This window comes from Pinus tabuliformis, chromosome 3_1 (assembly GCF_031772625.1).
Source record: "Pinus tabuliformis cultivar Carrire ecotype Pingquan chromosome 3_1, CPIR1, whole genome shotgun sequence".
Taxonomy (NCBI): Eukaryota; Viridiplantae; Streptophyta; class Pinopsida; order Pinales; family Pinaceae; genus Pinus; species Pinus tabuliformis.
In genome coordinates this window covers 885,640,004-885,655,932 of record NC_142301.1, presented here as the reverse complement: position 1 = coordinate 885,655,932, position 15,929 = coordinate 885,640,004, and the positions used below count along the sequence as shown (strand labels likewise).

At 34.7% G+C, this 15,929-nt stretch overlaps 1 long non-coding RNA gene across 1 annotated transcript; it reads left to right on the top strand.

Annotated features, from left to right (window-relative positions):
• Window positions 1–5,659: 5,659 nt before the first annotated feature.
• On the top strand, window positions 5,660–12,900 carry LOC149190445 (uncharacterized). The gene is made up of 3 exons (XR_016256492.1): window positions 5,660–6,105; window positions 6,190–6,261; window positions 12,527–12,900. It is a non-coding gene; the product is annotated as an uncharacterized LOC149190445 (long non-coding RNA).
• The last annotated feature ends 3,029 nt before the right edge of the window (window positions 12,901–15,929 follow it).

Below are 15,929 nucleotides of genomic sequence, written 5' to 3'. Positions count from 1 at the left end.
AACCCTAGCAGGAGCGAGCGCCATTTTTTTCATTATCCCACTAGGACATTTATGTTAGTGTAACGTTCTTTTTAAATTTAACCTCCTGCAACATTCCTATTTATTTATTTATTTATTAATTATTAGTAATTTTTTTTCATTTATTTGTTTATTTATTTATTTATTTTGTAATTAATTAATTAATTAATTTTTATTTATTTATATTTATATTTATTTATTTATTTATTTTTCTTTTTTCTTTTTCAATTTTTATTTTTTATTTTTTATTTTATTTTTTTTTTTTTTTTTTTTTTTTTTTTTTTTTTCAGGTTAACTTAATTTTCGTTCCATTGTTTTTATTAACTCTAACTAACTTTTATATGTTATTTTATTTTTATACATATAATTATACACTTATTATAAGAATAGGTCCTGTATATAACTTATTCCCTTTTAATACTAGCTAACTGATAATTTTTAATTAACAAACAATACCCTTTGTTGAATTGAGGCTTCTCTGATCCATAATATTTATAAGTAGAACTTCGGCGTAAATCACATAAAGAGAGACATTTGTCGACGCGTTTCGAACCAACCAGTGTGGCTTATTGTCCCTGACGATGAGCCACACTGGTTGGTTCAAAAAGCGTGGACAAATGTCTCTCTTTATGTGATTTACGAAGTTCTACTTATAAATAAACAATACCTTTTTTAACTAACCTTAAACACCATTTAAATTATTTTATATATTTTTATTGGTAACCTAATATAACTAATTTTCCATTAAATTGTAATAATTTTGACTCTGGTCCTAAAGTCAAAAGTAGCCGTTAGTCGTGATAGCCGTTGGAGGCTCTGCTCAAACTATTTAACATGCTAAGCTGGATCTGTCTCTTCAACTTGTCCTGACGATGAACCACACTAGTTGGTTCGAAACGCGTCAGCAAATGATTTATCTTGTGATTTACGCCGAAGAATTTCTCTTAAACATAATTTTCATACCTCAACTGATCAAGAAAATCATTAATTCTTTGAAGTGGATAATGATTCTTTACTGTGATTTTGTTTAGTGCATGAAAATCTACACACATGCGCCAAGTTCCATCCTTCTTTGGTACCAAGAGAATGGGTGAACCACATGGAAAAGTAGATCAGAGTATGATACATTTGTTCAACTATTCTTGAATTTGTTTTTTGATTTCCATGCTCTCCATAATCGACATGCGATACATGCCAATACTTGGAAGTGGAACATCTTGCTGCAACTGAATCTCATGCTGAATTCCCCCTTGGGAGGTAACCCCTTTGGTTCTTGAAACATCTTGCCATGCTTGCTTACGACATCAAACAAATCACATTTCAATTTATCATCACAACCTTCAAAAGATTCATAATCAATATCATTATTTTTCTTGATCATGAGAAGCACCAAAATTTTACTTGCATTTACTAGTCTCTTCATCTGCCCTACATTAACCAAAGAAATTTTCAGCTTTTTTCAATGGGCTCTCATAATGTACTCCACCCCATTCTTGAGCAATATGTATTTGTTGTCATGGCGATAAAATACTGCTTTCCTATCATACAAATAAGGACTACCAAAAATGATTCCTGATATGTCAAGTGGAACTACATCTAACTCAACTTCATCAATGAACTTTTCAGTAATGGCAAACTTGAATAAACACTTCCTTGTAACCTGTAAGTTTTCAATGTTAACTATCCAATCCAATGGATATGGCTTATGATGAGGTACAGTCTCAAGGTTTAGTTTTTTTAACAAGTCTTCTGAAATCAAGTTTGATTGTGACCCACTATCAAATAATGCATCAATATTTGTATGTTTTGAAATCACTCTTACATGAAACAACTCTATTCTTGACTCTTCATTTTGAGTGTTGTTTTGACTATGTGAGGAAATAGTGCTTGCAACAGTTTCTTTCCCTTTTGTGACCATGGATGAAATCTTGGTCTCATCACCAGAATCTGAATGAAGGTCATGTTGTGTGGTAGCGGTCGCCTTTTGTTTTCCCTTATTGTTTTGTTTCTTAGACCTTAATTCGGGATGCAATTTCTAGCAGTGGGCTTCATCATGCCCCTCTTTGGAACAATGTTTACATGTGATTTTCTCCCCTTCTTTCTTCACACTTTCATTCTTCTTTCCCTTCCGTTTTCCACCCTTCTCTTTCTCCTTTCCCTTGAATGGCTTTCTCTTACTACCCTCTTCCTGAATGTTCTTTCCTCTAGATTCAAGGTGCCTGGCTTGCACACATACCTCATCTACATTGTTTGAATTGAACATAAGAGTGATATGTTTCAAATAGGAATGTAAACCCCCAATATATTTCAGTAGTGTATCTTGGGAATTCAAATTTACTCCTAACAACAAAGCCCTTTTCCTAAACTCTTGTGTATAATCTTGGACTGTTTGGCCTTTGAGATGCCTAAAATTATGCCAACTCATAATGGATTTTTGCATATAGTCTAAAGGATAAAACTGTATTTTAATTGCAGAAACAAATTCAACCCAAGTAATGGATATCTTACCATGGATTCACATTTCCTATTGAGTATTTGCTTCCCACCAGATTAATGCTGCTCCTTCTAGCCTCAATGAAGCCAACTGGATCTTTATGTCATCTTCTTGAAGGTTCTGAATTCTGCAGTATACCTCCAACTATTGAATCCAATTGTCCAACTTTTTTGCATTCATATCTCCATTGTACATGGGAAGTTCAAACTTAATGTCCAATTTAAGTAAGGGAGTCTTTCCTTTTGGTTTTTTTGAATGAGTATGGGAAGTTTCAGTGGTGGTAGTGGAAGATGATGCTATGTGAGATGATGAAGATGATAAGGAAGATGATGAGGATGGTGGAGATGGAGGTGGCTTTCCACCATTCCCTTTTGAATCCTTCTTCTCATCTTTTTTATCCTTTGAGCTTCCTTCTCCATGTGGAGGTTTAGAACTCTCTCCAACCATTCTAGTGTTCCTCTCTTCATAGAGGACTTTAACCATCTCAGTTAAAGTAAAGAAATATTTCTTGAATTCTTCCTCTTCTGAAGAAGGATCTTCAGAGTCTCTTTCTCTAGACATAATGGCTATGGATTCAGGCTCAGAAACTGGTACTGCTTGTCCCTCTTCAATCTTAGTTGAAGTAAAAACTTGAGGAGTTTCAAGTGCAGCTGGAATTGGAACTTTGGGTGGTGGCGGTTGTGGCCTTGTGGCTCTCCTTCTTCTGGGCATTACCTCAGGAGTTGCAACCAATAGCTTGCCTTCTCTTTTATGCAATTTTAACCTTGTAAGAATCACAATTTCACAACCATTAAAACCCTACTTGCACAAACTCAAGAAATCAAGCAAGTCAACCTCCCTCTGATACCAACTTGATCTGTTTTTGAATGTTAGTATTTCCAGTGCTAATATCAATTACAAATTTATAAACATGTGCTTGTTTATTGCTTCTTGTACTGAATTTTCATTAGTTGTTTGTGTATGAAACAGGTAAATTTCCTTAAGTTTAATATGACATTCATGAGAAAAATAGCTTCAAAAACAAGTACTAAAAAACATACATTCAAAGTACAACAAATCATCAAAGAGACACTTTAACATAGTGTTTTGATGAAGGATTTCACCCCTACTGGGCTACATCTCCTTGGTCCAGCTTCCATGGCTTGGGCCTCTGTATTAGCTCAATATGGAAAAAAATGTTGTTTACAAATCTCTATAGCTCCTGATACCTTCACCAATGTGTTCAGAATGTCCAAATTAGCCAAGAACACCTCTTCTTGAGCTCAATTTGGTCGAAAATTGCTCTCTCTATGACTCAAACAGTTTTTTCCTAGAAAAACTCCTCTAAATATGGAATGATTCCAGTTAGCCCCGTCATTTTTGGAATTCCCGCTGAAATAGGAGGTCCACTAAAACATCGCCAGTTTAACTCAGAGTTTAAGTAATGTTAATTTGGGTTTAATGAAGGTGCTTAGTGTAACCCCACAGATTAGGTTAACCGTAACCGAAACTGCTGGCGATTTAGACAGGATCACATGCCGTGGTTACCTCACAGTTTTGGAGCCCGACGCACTAACCGTTTGATGTTACATCGTGGCGTTCACTTGGATGGAGACCGTTCTAGTGTTGGGGTGTTGGAACCGCTGGGTTATCTGACCTCCACTGTTACCGTAGCTTGTTCATATGGGCAGATATGGTTTGCGGTAACTGTTTGGGGAGCCATTATCATATCTGCCTGCCCAACCAATTATGGTTACCACCATTGCGTTCACATGGGGAGGGATGGCCTGCAGGCTGGCCCTCCCCTAACCGCCCATTCCATAACCATTGCACTTTAAATATAAATGAAGAACTAATGGGGTAAGCAACACACAGTAGCGGGGGCGGTTAAGACTTGCGGATGGTATGTCGGAGGTCGCGGGTTCGACCCCGACCTCCACCCAAAAATTATGCTCCACTGCCAAGCCCTGCTTAGGCCTTTGGAAGGTGTTACATGGTGGCCTCCACGCTTGCCATGTGGCATTCTTTCATTGGCCCAAAAACAAGCCAATAGAATTGTGCCAACACACCACCTGAAACCCAATCTGAATGTGACACTTGTCCAACTGTGGTTCGATGTTGACCACCATTGACCCTGCCTAGTCACTTGCCACGTCAACAGTACAAACTGCTGACTATGCAGTGACTAGGAATTTTTTGTTTGCAAATTTCTTTTGTTTAGCAAAGCGATCAGAGCACAATAAATTTCTCATACCAACTTGGTTTTCAGCAAAACGAGTTGCGTTAGGATCATTTTTCCGAGACAGACACAATCATTCAGGTTTCGAGCCATTTTGAGAACTTTGATTTTTGAGCTAAATACAAAGCACTTGATCAATGGCTCCCATCATGAACATTTTCACCCCTCTGCATATGTTCCTCGTCTCTGTCATTATCACCAGAGTTGGGTACAAAGTTCCAAAGATTCTGGTGATTAGAAATACTTTTTAATATCTTGTCTTGATCACACATCAATCTTTCATTATCTTCACACAGACTGGCCATTTCAGTCCTTAACTATTGAATGGTTTCCAGAAGCATGACAGTGGGTTTTTTCTTACATGCATCCAATTGTATCCACATCTCAGGATTGGCTCTTGAGGTAGGTGTACCTCCATCTCCTCTCTGCTTTATGCCTCCTCTCTCTCTCTCTCTCTCTGTTCACAACATTTATGTAATTTTTAATTAAATGCTTGAATAGGCCTCAGTATTGAAACCTAGGCTCCGATACCACTTATTGCACTCGATACTTCACACCATTTACCATAGATAAAAATGTCAAAACAACTAAAAAAATAAACAAAAGGACTTACAAAAATAACATTACCATTAATACCTGCACATCCAAAATTATCTATATATATATATATATAGTCATATTGATATTATTGGAAACCTCTGTTTGGTATAAAATACACCCCAAGTGATGATCAACATAGTCACAGGTGATCCATGGCTAACACCTCTTGGATGTGGCTAGTGTTAATATATATTGTATATTGTTTGTTGCTACAAATTGAAACTTTTAAACTTCAGAGTTTGCAAGGTCATAAGGTCATAAGTCTTCCTTTGATACCTGAAACAAGTTTTGATGTAGTGGGAATTAACTTCATTTGGTACCCCAGTTCATTATCTCCGGTCATGGTTAACTTGCATGGGGTTAAGAACTCTCCCGAGGGGATCTGTACAACAAATTCGAGGCATATGGAGTGCTCTAGGTGGAACAATCCTCACTATTCATAGGTTAGGGTTTGAATCAGACGATGTGGTTTGTGGGAAAGAGGTTGATGAAAACCATCCCACTCCCAGCTCCTCCTGACACTGCGATTTTTCTCGCTGAAATTTGGCTTTACAGTTGTTCTGCCTCAATGCTCTGGTTCACTTCACCCTACTATTATTCAGGTTAACCACCCATCCCGGTCCAATTTAGTGAGGGTTTTGTGTTGCTCTTCCTTTTCCTGAAATTATCATTCCTCTCTAGCTCATACTGACTTACATAGGTGTCTTGGAAGGGTGGTAACGAGTTGGGGTTTTTGGGTTCGTAGTGACAATGTCATCTCTAGGTTCTCAAGAAGGTAACTATCTGTTTGTCCTTTTTGTTGTTCAATATGATTACTTTGAATAGTAAGGTTTTGCTAAACCCTCTTCTTTTTTTCTAGCTTTCTCTAATTCTCGTCATTGTTACTGATGACGGGTCTATAGCTGGTGCACAATTCTTGGTAACGAACCGGGTGAGGATACCCCGTCAATTAGGGTTCAAACGGGTTCTTGCATGAGTTTGCTAGCCTAGTTACCAGAAACGGGACGTTATCCGCTGTTTCTGGCCGAAACCTTCACCGAAACGCAACCCAGCTAGAAACGCCGTCTGCAACGGCCGTTTTCGTTTCCACGGGCAAGAAACAGTTTCCCGCGAAACGAAACCGTTTCTTCTCACCGTTTCCAGATAGACTTGCAGTTAAATTTATTTTTTCGAACTCGGGTTAAATGTAATTTTTTCAAACCGTCGGTTAAATGGAGTTTAATTAGCAATTGATTGTTAGTTTTTTGGATACAGAGGGTTGAATCCAGTTTAATTCGCAGTTCACTGTTAGTCTGCTGCAGTGGACTATTAGTTTTCTGGAAATTAAGCCTAAGCACTCCAGCTTATTGTGAGCGACAGCTGAAGAAAAAACTGTTGTATTTTTGAGAGAACAGAGAGAGCTGTCAAAGAAAAACACCAGTTGTCAAGGATTTAAGCAGAAGACCAGAGCGAACCCATCATTACTCAGATGCAAGCCAGGCACAAGCAAGGCACAGATCAGAGCCAAGCAGCTTCAGGCCCCCGTTGAGTTATCTTCAACAGCATTGTCAGTTCTATTGTCAAAAGGTACTGCCTAAGAACTTCAATCTCTGGTTTTTTTTAATGAGATGTCATGCGTGATGTTAAAACTATTTGCAATATCAGTGATCTTAAATATACGCCGGGTCATGCTCTGTATCTCGGTTTATTTAATTCAACTTGAGAGTGCGATAAAATTATGGCATATTTGCTTATACTGCTTAGAAAGGGGCGGAACAATGGATAAGCATTGGAACTGTTATCCATTAACAGGTTGGATTTCAACCAGCCGTTTGAACTTTGCATGGTGATGCCCATTCCAGAGAGGTTTTGATAAGTACCTTAATTTTCATTCATGATCCTTGTTTCCAACCTGCAGTGTAGGTAGTTTTGAAACTAAAAGTGAGATCTAGCTAAAAAATCGAAACGGAAATAGACAGAACAGGGCATTCACTGTACCGAGCTTGGCAATATCCGGGAAACAGGGAACAAACGAAAGAAAACTCCAAGAGCATTAGGTCTGAGCCTGGTAGTCTCCTGCTTGCAATATTGGCCTTATCAAGAGCTTCAAGCTTCCCTTTAATCAACTTAGATTTTTTTAATACTGCTTCCACATCTTTATCCATCGTGTCTCTCAAATTCTTTATGGTTTTCGCGTTGTGGATGGTTTTGCTTTCTTCATGTGAAGCTTGCAGCTTCCTTGACAGTCCTTCCACCGATTCCATATCATTTTTCACATCCTCAACTTCCTCAAAGAATTGTCCTAGGTTTTTTTCTTCGTTAATGCCTACCATTTCCACATCATACCCCGCCTCTAAATCCTTTCTGGAATCCTCCTTAAGATTCGCATAGTTTTTGAAGGATCTCGAGAAAAGATCATTCATTTTGTCAATCTGCTGCTTCACAATTAAAATGCAAAAGAACATCTGTTAAAATGAAACTTGATACAGAGAAATTTCTTGGAAAATTTAATCGTTAACATTCCTCAATTGGTTTTCTGTAAACCGAAATGCAAAAAGATCCGAAAAATCACATAAATTTCTATAGAATCGAATTTATTTATATAAATTAGATAAAATGCTTGAAGGTTCAATACATTGAAAAAAAAAACTGCTTAAATTTTTTCCAATTTAAGTGAAATATAAGAGACAGATCCTCTGGAAGAGCATTATATTACAGTTGAAGAAGAATGGAAGGTATTAAGGTTGCTCTTTTGGCAGGAGAATCTGCGAAATGTAATTCATTTTTAACAAGAATGAATTATTTCAATGAACCCTTCAACTTGGAGATCAAACATAGTTTCACACATAAAAGCATGCAAATAACACGAATTTTTCTTTATAATTCATCAAGGAGGCTAAAGACGAACGTTTGTTTAGGAAATTACAAGATAAGCTTCAAAGATTCCAGCATGTACAGAGATAATCCGAAATGCTGAGGATGTAAATAGGTATGGAGTTGATGGGAAATTGTCAACGAATCTGACTTTACATAGGAAAATGGAGAAGCTATCCGGGAGACAGAAAACAAATAGAAATAAAATCGTAGAAATCTAAGTCGGAACAGGATTGCAAGTGAACTTCTCCATACCTGATATAAATTTGACGGGGAATTTTGATTATGAAGTAAATTTTCTATGATAGTTTTTTTTTTTAAGATTGGGATTTGTGTGATGTTTCATATTTATTTTTACTTGTATATTAGATGTAAAAAAAATTGTTATTGTTGTTTGGAAGTGTCACTGAATATGTCTTTTCACAATTTTTGGGAAAAATATTACTATATTTACAATAAATAAAATATAAAGCAAAATATGGATTGCATTGTGATCCGTTAATCGTAAGGCAGTGAAAATTAACCAAAATTATCAAACCTTACTATGGCGGATTCATTCTTTGTAACTGAGTGAGAAGTTAATGAAAAAACTGTAGATTGCATCCATTAAGTCGAAGACCAAAATCGTGAAAGCTTACTCTAAGCAGCTCAATCAATCATAGTTAGTAAAGATCAATAGTCACAATTACCAAATAATTTATTTATAAGATTGTGGGCTATTGTTGACCATTTTGCCCCAACACTTTTTTGGCTATGCTTAAAATTCCACTAGGTTAGAGATTTTTTCCAATTACGTTTTTTTTAATGGTATTTTATATTTGAAAAATTTTCACAAATGTTGTGAAGATTTAGAAGTTTTGTAAATAGATTTTTAATTTGGAAAACTTAAAATAAATATAATTAAATAAAGTGATGAGAATTATTATTAGGAATTTTACTTTGAAATTATATAATATCTATTATTTTAATATAATATCCAACTCGTATTTGAGTAAAAAGGAAAAATCAATAGGAGAACTCAATGTTACCAATCAACATACCTAATTATTGCTAGTGCATAGCCCCACACACACATATATTTAGAGAGAGAGAGAGAGTTATGGAACAAGTAGTTATAAGTTATTAAAATATCACTGAAGCCATGTATCATGGGATTTTGTAAAATGAATGAGATCAGGAGCTAGTCCTTTTCTCTCGAGCTAGTCCCTCCAATGCTCGAAGTAAGGTGATTTAGATGTTTGAAAATTTGAAAAAAGATAAATAATTTTATTTTGTTTAAGTTTTCCAAAATTTTCTTTGATTTTCTCTTCAAATTTTTAGTTAATTATATTTTTCTAATTAGGTGTCAATTTTTTAATTTTATTTTCTGTAACTAATTTTCAAATATAAATTGTGCAGATTAAAATTGGTTGCAGAGGAGAATCATTTATTTTTTATTTCACTCATTTCTCATTGCAATGGAAGAAAGTTCACCAATGTCACAAAGTAGACCGCCCCTTTCCCAACAGAAATCTTCCATAGAGGCATCCAAAAAAATCCAAAGCAAAGAATATCAAGAAGCAAAAAAAGCCTTTGAGGCAAGGTTATGGGCAGCTGTGAAATGCACTCAATCTTATAGTGGAGGATCAAGTGGATCATCTGGTTCAAAGGTTTGGTTGTGCCCTTATTGTAAAAAACAAAAAACGGGGAATGTAGGAAGAGTTCGATGGCATTTACTTGGAATGGGGAAAAAAGAACAATCAGCTTTATGTGACAGTGTACCTAAAACAGAAAAAGCTTCTCTAATTAAGCAATTTAATGAACTTGAAAAGCTTAGACATATTGTTGAAGGTTTAGTTCAAGCTAACAACAATCCTAGTGGATTGACAATTGGTGGTCCACACTCTTATTCTCAACATCAAGTTTCTGTTTCTCACCTTCAAAACTTATGGGATGTAAAAGGAAGGGGAAATCTCGATGCATCCATTGGACGATTTTTTTTTGCAAATGGCATATCTTTTAATGTTTGTAGGTCTCCTTATTGGAAAGAAATGGTAAGGGATCTAGTTAGCAATGCTCCTAAAGGTTACAAGCCTCCTAGTTATGAAAAGATGAGGACAACCGTGTTATCTGAAGAGAGGACTCGGGTTGAAGCTAGACTTCAAGACATTAGAGATAGTTGGAAGGAATCTGGGGTCTCCATTGTCTCAGATGGTTGGACAGATGTTAACCATCGTCCCCTTATCAATATTTTGGTTTCGAGCCCAAAAGGAGTTTTGTTTTTAAAATCCTATGATACTACAGGAAAGACAAAAGATGGTCCATATCTAACAGGTCACCTCAAAGAGGCAATAGAGGAGGTTGGTAGAGAAAACGTGGTCCAAATTGTTACAGATAGTGCCTCAAACAATATCCTTGCTGATGGGTTGATTGAGGATGAATATCCAACAATTTTTTGGACTCCTTGCTCTGTGCATTGCTTGAATTTGCTCCTGAAAGATATTAATAACATTGCATGGGTTGATAAAACTATAACTGAAGCAAAGATGCTACAACACTTTATTATTAATCATGCAGCATCCATAGCAATTTATAGGAAATATGCAAAACTTCAGCTTCTTCGATGTGCCGAGACTAAATTTGCATCTGCTTTCATTATGCTTCAACGCCTTATTAAAATGCATCAATCTTTGAGAGAGATGGTGGTATCAATGGATTGGCAAAGGTGGAAGGGTTCTCATACTGGGGATGGCTTAAAAGTTGAGGACATCATTATTGGTCTTTCTTCAGAGAATTTTTGGAGGAGAGTGGAGGATATTGTCACCCTTATTACACCTATTGTTTCCACCCTTCGCATATTTGATAGTGATCAACCATGCTTAGGGGATGTCTTTGAGAGCATGGATCAAATGAGAGAGAAGATTCATGACATAATGGAAGATGAAAATTCTAGGATTGACAAAGACACCAGAAATGAAGTGTGGGAACTTAGTCTGACAAGGTGGAAAATGCTTCATAGCCCTCTTCATTCAATTGCATTTTTACTCAATCCTAAATGGTTTCATAAGAAACCATCGTCAGATGTAGAGGTTATGCAAAACTGGAACACTTTTATAAGTAGGTGTTACGATCGTCAGGATCGCACTGCTTTACGGTTTGAGCTAGGAAAGTATTTGAGATCAGAAGACCACTTTGCAAATGAAGATTGTGCATACAACAGACAACAACTTGGACCCATCGACTTCTGGATACAATATGGTACAGGGAACCCCTTGCTTCATCGTTTGGCTATCTGTTTGCTTTCACAGGTATTCTTAATAACAAATACCTTTAATGTATTGATTTAGTGTTTAAACAATTAATTCTAAAGCTCATTTTGGATTATTTATCTTATAAGATTTATTGATTGACTATGACTAACATAATTTTAATTTTATTATACAGGTGACTAGTTCCTCTGCATGTGAAAGAAATTGGAGTGAATATGTTTTCATCCATTCAACGAAGAGGAATCGCCTAGGCACAAAAATGGCACAAGATTTGGTGTTTGTACACTCAAATCTACGTTTGTTATCTCGACAACAACTAGAATACAAAACTGGACCCACGAGAATGTGGGATTATGGTGGTTCACAAGATGACAAAAATGATAAGCTTCCACTTGAGGTGCTACAAGACAATGCTGAAGACATGCTTGATGATACCATGAAGTCTATTGACCAAAATAATTCTTTTGGAATTGGCTCAAGCTCAACAACTATTCCAGAAAATGAGCTTCAAAATCTAGATTATTAGGTTTACTTGCATTTTGATATGAATTGTTGGAAGTGACTTTAGAGATACATATATATTCAAAAGAACAAATTTAATTATTTATATTTCAAATCTCTTATTCTTATCAATGTTTTCTATTTTCTTGGAATTAATGATGGCTAAATTTTTTGATCTACAAAATTATCACTTCCTTCTTAAAACTAAATTAGTATTTACAATTGTTTTTTTACAATTTCATGAGCAGAAACATTACAGGTTTATGATTAATGCTTTGTTTATATTGTTCACCTTTAATATGGTGTTTTTCTCTCTCCTCGTTTCTTATATGCGAAACCTCCAAACCTCGTTTCTCGTACCGTTCTCGTTTCCCGTTCCGTTTCCCGTTTCTCGTTTCTGGTAACATAGTTTGCTAGGTCTTTTATAATTGCTCAATATTCTCATTTATTTCGACTCCGTAGAAGTCACTGCTCTTACCATTCTCCATTTCTTTGAAAGTATGGCACTTGGCTTTAGAGTTAACCTTCATTTCATTGCTAGAATTCATCTCACGAACTTATGAAGTGATGTTTTGTTTTGACACTTTTCTCCAGGTTTTTTCTCGACAACTTATTAAATGAAGTCTATAATCGTCTTAGCATATTTACAATCTTGTACCTAGGGTTACATTTAGCATTGGGGTCTTTATTTCGAATTCCAGAGATTGTAACTGGTGTCTGGTCGACAAACCCGATTTCGGAATTAAGGTTTTTATCTCCAGTGCACTCGGTATTTGGACCTAAAATGACTCAGCAGGTAATTTAGTCGCTTCTGGAACTTGTATCTCAAATGATAATTTAACAATAATTCGTTTCCTTCCTGCAAGTGTTATTACATTATTTTCCTTCCATGACCAAGCTGTAATTCTTGTCGTGTCTGTTATATGGGTTAAACTTTGTCATTGGCATCTAAACTATTTTGTTGTTCTCTTCTAAGGTTCTTAATATGAGTTGGGTTATGTGCATGGATTTTCTTTTTATGAAATCCCACTGTTATCTTGCTATGGGTTTATACCTCCAGATATGTTTATATCTCTCTCTTGAATAGAGCTACTGTCTTGCTATGGGTTTATACCTCAAGATATGTTTATATATTTCTCGACTGAACAAAACTACTGTCTGTTGATATATTTGGCTATTGAGTCTTGTATTCTCATGGCCCAGGAATTTTATTATTCATAGCTGTTTGGGGGTGCGGCTTCAACCACATAATTTCTATTTCTTTCTTGGAGACAGACTACTCCCTAGCAGCCTTCGGGTTGCAAGGGAACTAACCTATCCCACCCTATGACCATCTTTACACCAGGGTTCCCAATTGAGAACTACTGAAGTTTGTCCATTCATACCCTAACTATTAAAAATGATCCCCTCCTGTTTGGCACCAGGGTTTATATACCTTCTGTAGTACCCAGTTAGGGTTTGTGTCCGTTCTACTTGACCTTCACAATTCTTAACTAATTATACGACACGGAATTGTTATCAGTCTGCTTCATAGATTATAAATAATGGTAATTATACTGACATTCAATACTTGAAAAATTCTTACAGGGTTTTTTTTCTATACACACTAATTTAATCAACACATAAGATTAAAGTTCAGTTTTAGAAAAAAATGAAACCAATCGAGACCTGTTGGCTATTCAAAGTTACCAATTTCTTATAGATAGCATTTCCGCATCAATGGTGTAGTCCTGATAATATTATACTTATCTGTTGATTAACTCTGCCAGAGAACAAGACCAAAAGAGACATCTTTAGACCTCCCGACCTATGAGGCTGGCAATAACATCCAGACCTCCCCCCGAGCCTTTCGGTTTCTAGAATAGTTCAAACAATATCCCTTCCAGAGCCTCAAGGCCACTCGGCAGCCTGGTTTGCAAGGGTTTTCACTGGTTATTACCAGCTTAAGAAGACCCCACAACAGAATGTCTTCTTCTTTACAACGTCTTGTCTATTCTTTTCCTTCTCCCCTCTTTCCTCCCTAGGTTACCTGCCTTTTCCATTTGAGATTTTCTTTCTTAATTTCGTTGGGGAGGGGAAAAACTCTCTTATTCTGTGGAAACCAAAGATTCTCTTTTATTGAAGTCTTTTCCTCTTTTTTCTCTAAGGAATCTAATATTTTAAAAATTAAAATATATTAATAACTATATATTTAATTTTGACCTTCTTTCATTAGCTTTATCTAACAAAATTACCAAATTTTACCCAGTAACAAAAAAACAACAATTTATATAAAAAACTACTGGGAATGTTACAGAAATTCACATAACACTAACTTTATAAAATAATAATTATAATACTAATTAATTCATTTTAAATTCCATACTCATTAATTTTAAATTATAATTTGATAATCTGAAAATAAATCAATTAAACTATTTTTGAATAAATATATATATATATATATATATATATATATATTATTGTATTTAGTTTTAATTCACTTGGCATGTCATTTTTATCAATTACCTTTGTCTATGGTGCACTGTTATGTTTTTTTTTAATTACTCATTCTTGTACTTTCATTAATAATCTAATGTTACCTTGTCTACTGAATTAAACACAGCTGAATCATGAATTACAATCATGCTGGGGTGAATTAGAAAGCACGTTTTTGAATGCTCTTTTATTGAATATTTCTGGGAGAAGAATATGCGGAGGAGACGGAACAGAGGATACAGAAATTAGACACATTACTAATATTTTATTTTTCGTTTTTCATACATTTGGATCATGTTTATTAATTTAATTTAAAAACAAATTAGTATTTATTTGAATAGGTTTTTTTTTTAATTATCATTTTAATTTTGATAAATGTAAATCATTATCGTTTATTATAATTAAAACATAATGAATTAAAATTTATTACATTTTAATTTAGCAATAATTTTTAATTTATTTATTTATTTTTAAATTTGGTAAGATTATATTTTATTATATTTAATATATAAAAAATTAAAACAATAATTTTATATTAAAAAATATTTTAACATAACACTTTATCATTGTTTATCCAAAACCACATAAATAATAAAACAAATAAACATAATAATTCAACTAAGAAATAGAATACATTAAGCAAATTGCAAATAATAAAAAATAGAATACATTAAACTTACTTAAATTGCAAATAATAAAGATAGAATAAAGTCATTGGCAAAGCAAAGTTAACAATTAGTACACTAAACTTATGTAAATTGCAAATAATAAAAATAGATCAAAGTTAAGTCACAAAGCAAAGTTAACAACTAAATGTTTTGTTTTAGTTTTCAATAGAAGGGCAAAATTTTTATATAATTTTAACTTATACTAAATACTTATTATTCGAGAGCTTTCTATTGTTGTGCAAGGATTAATACTAGTTATAGTATTGGTCTCACACATCTATCAAAAAATATTTATAAACATAAAAAAATGCACATAAATAATTTATATTAAGTTATATAAGTTATATAATTTAGTCTAAAATGGGCCCACATGTTGATTGGACCAACAATTGTCAAATACCAAACTTTAACATCACAAGTTGACAAGACATAATGTCTGAAGTACTTCCCGCTCTGAATTACCAAATAAGTCAAAATGCACTACAAAACATTCCATTGAATTCTATTCAGGAGTACACCTATCCCATCAAACAATCACCTACTGATTTCCATTAGAGCAACACATCCCAATACATGCACAAGAATAGATGAAATGTGTGTCAGCCATATGTACATGTGTGTTTAACCATTCAACCTATTGAAGACAATAAATGACAACATTCAATTAAGGAATTAGTTCAAAGAATGCAATAAATGACACCAACTCTTTAAATTCAAGTATTAAATACACCAACATTTTCATTTCAGGAATTAAAAACAGGAAAGCACAAGGATCAACCATCAAAGATTATCAACCATTTGATCATGTACAAATCAATCCAAACCACATTTGAATTTGGGAGATGCCAATC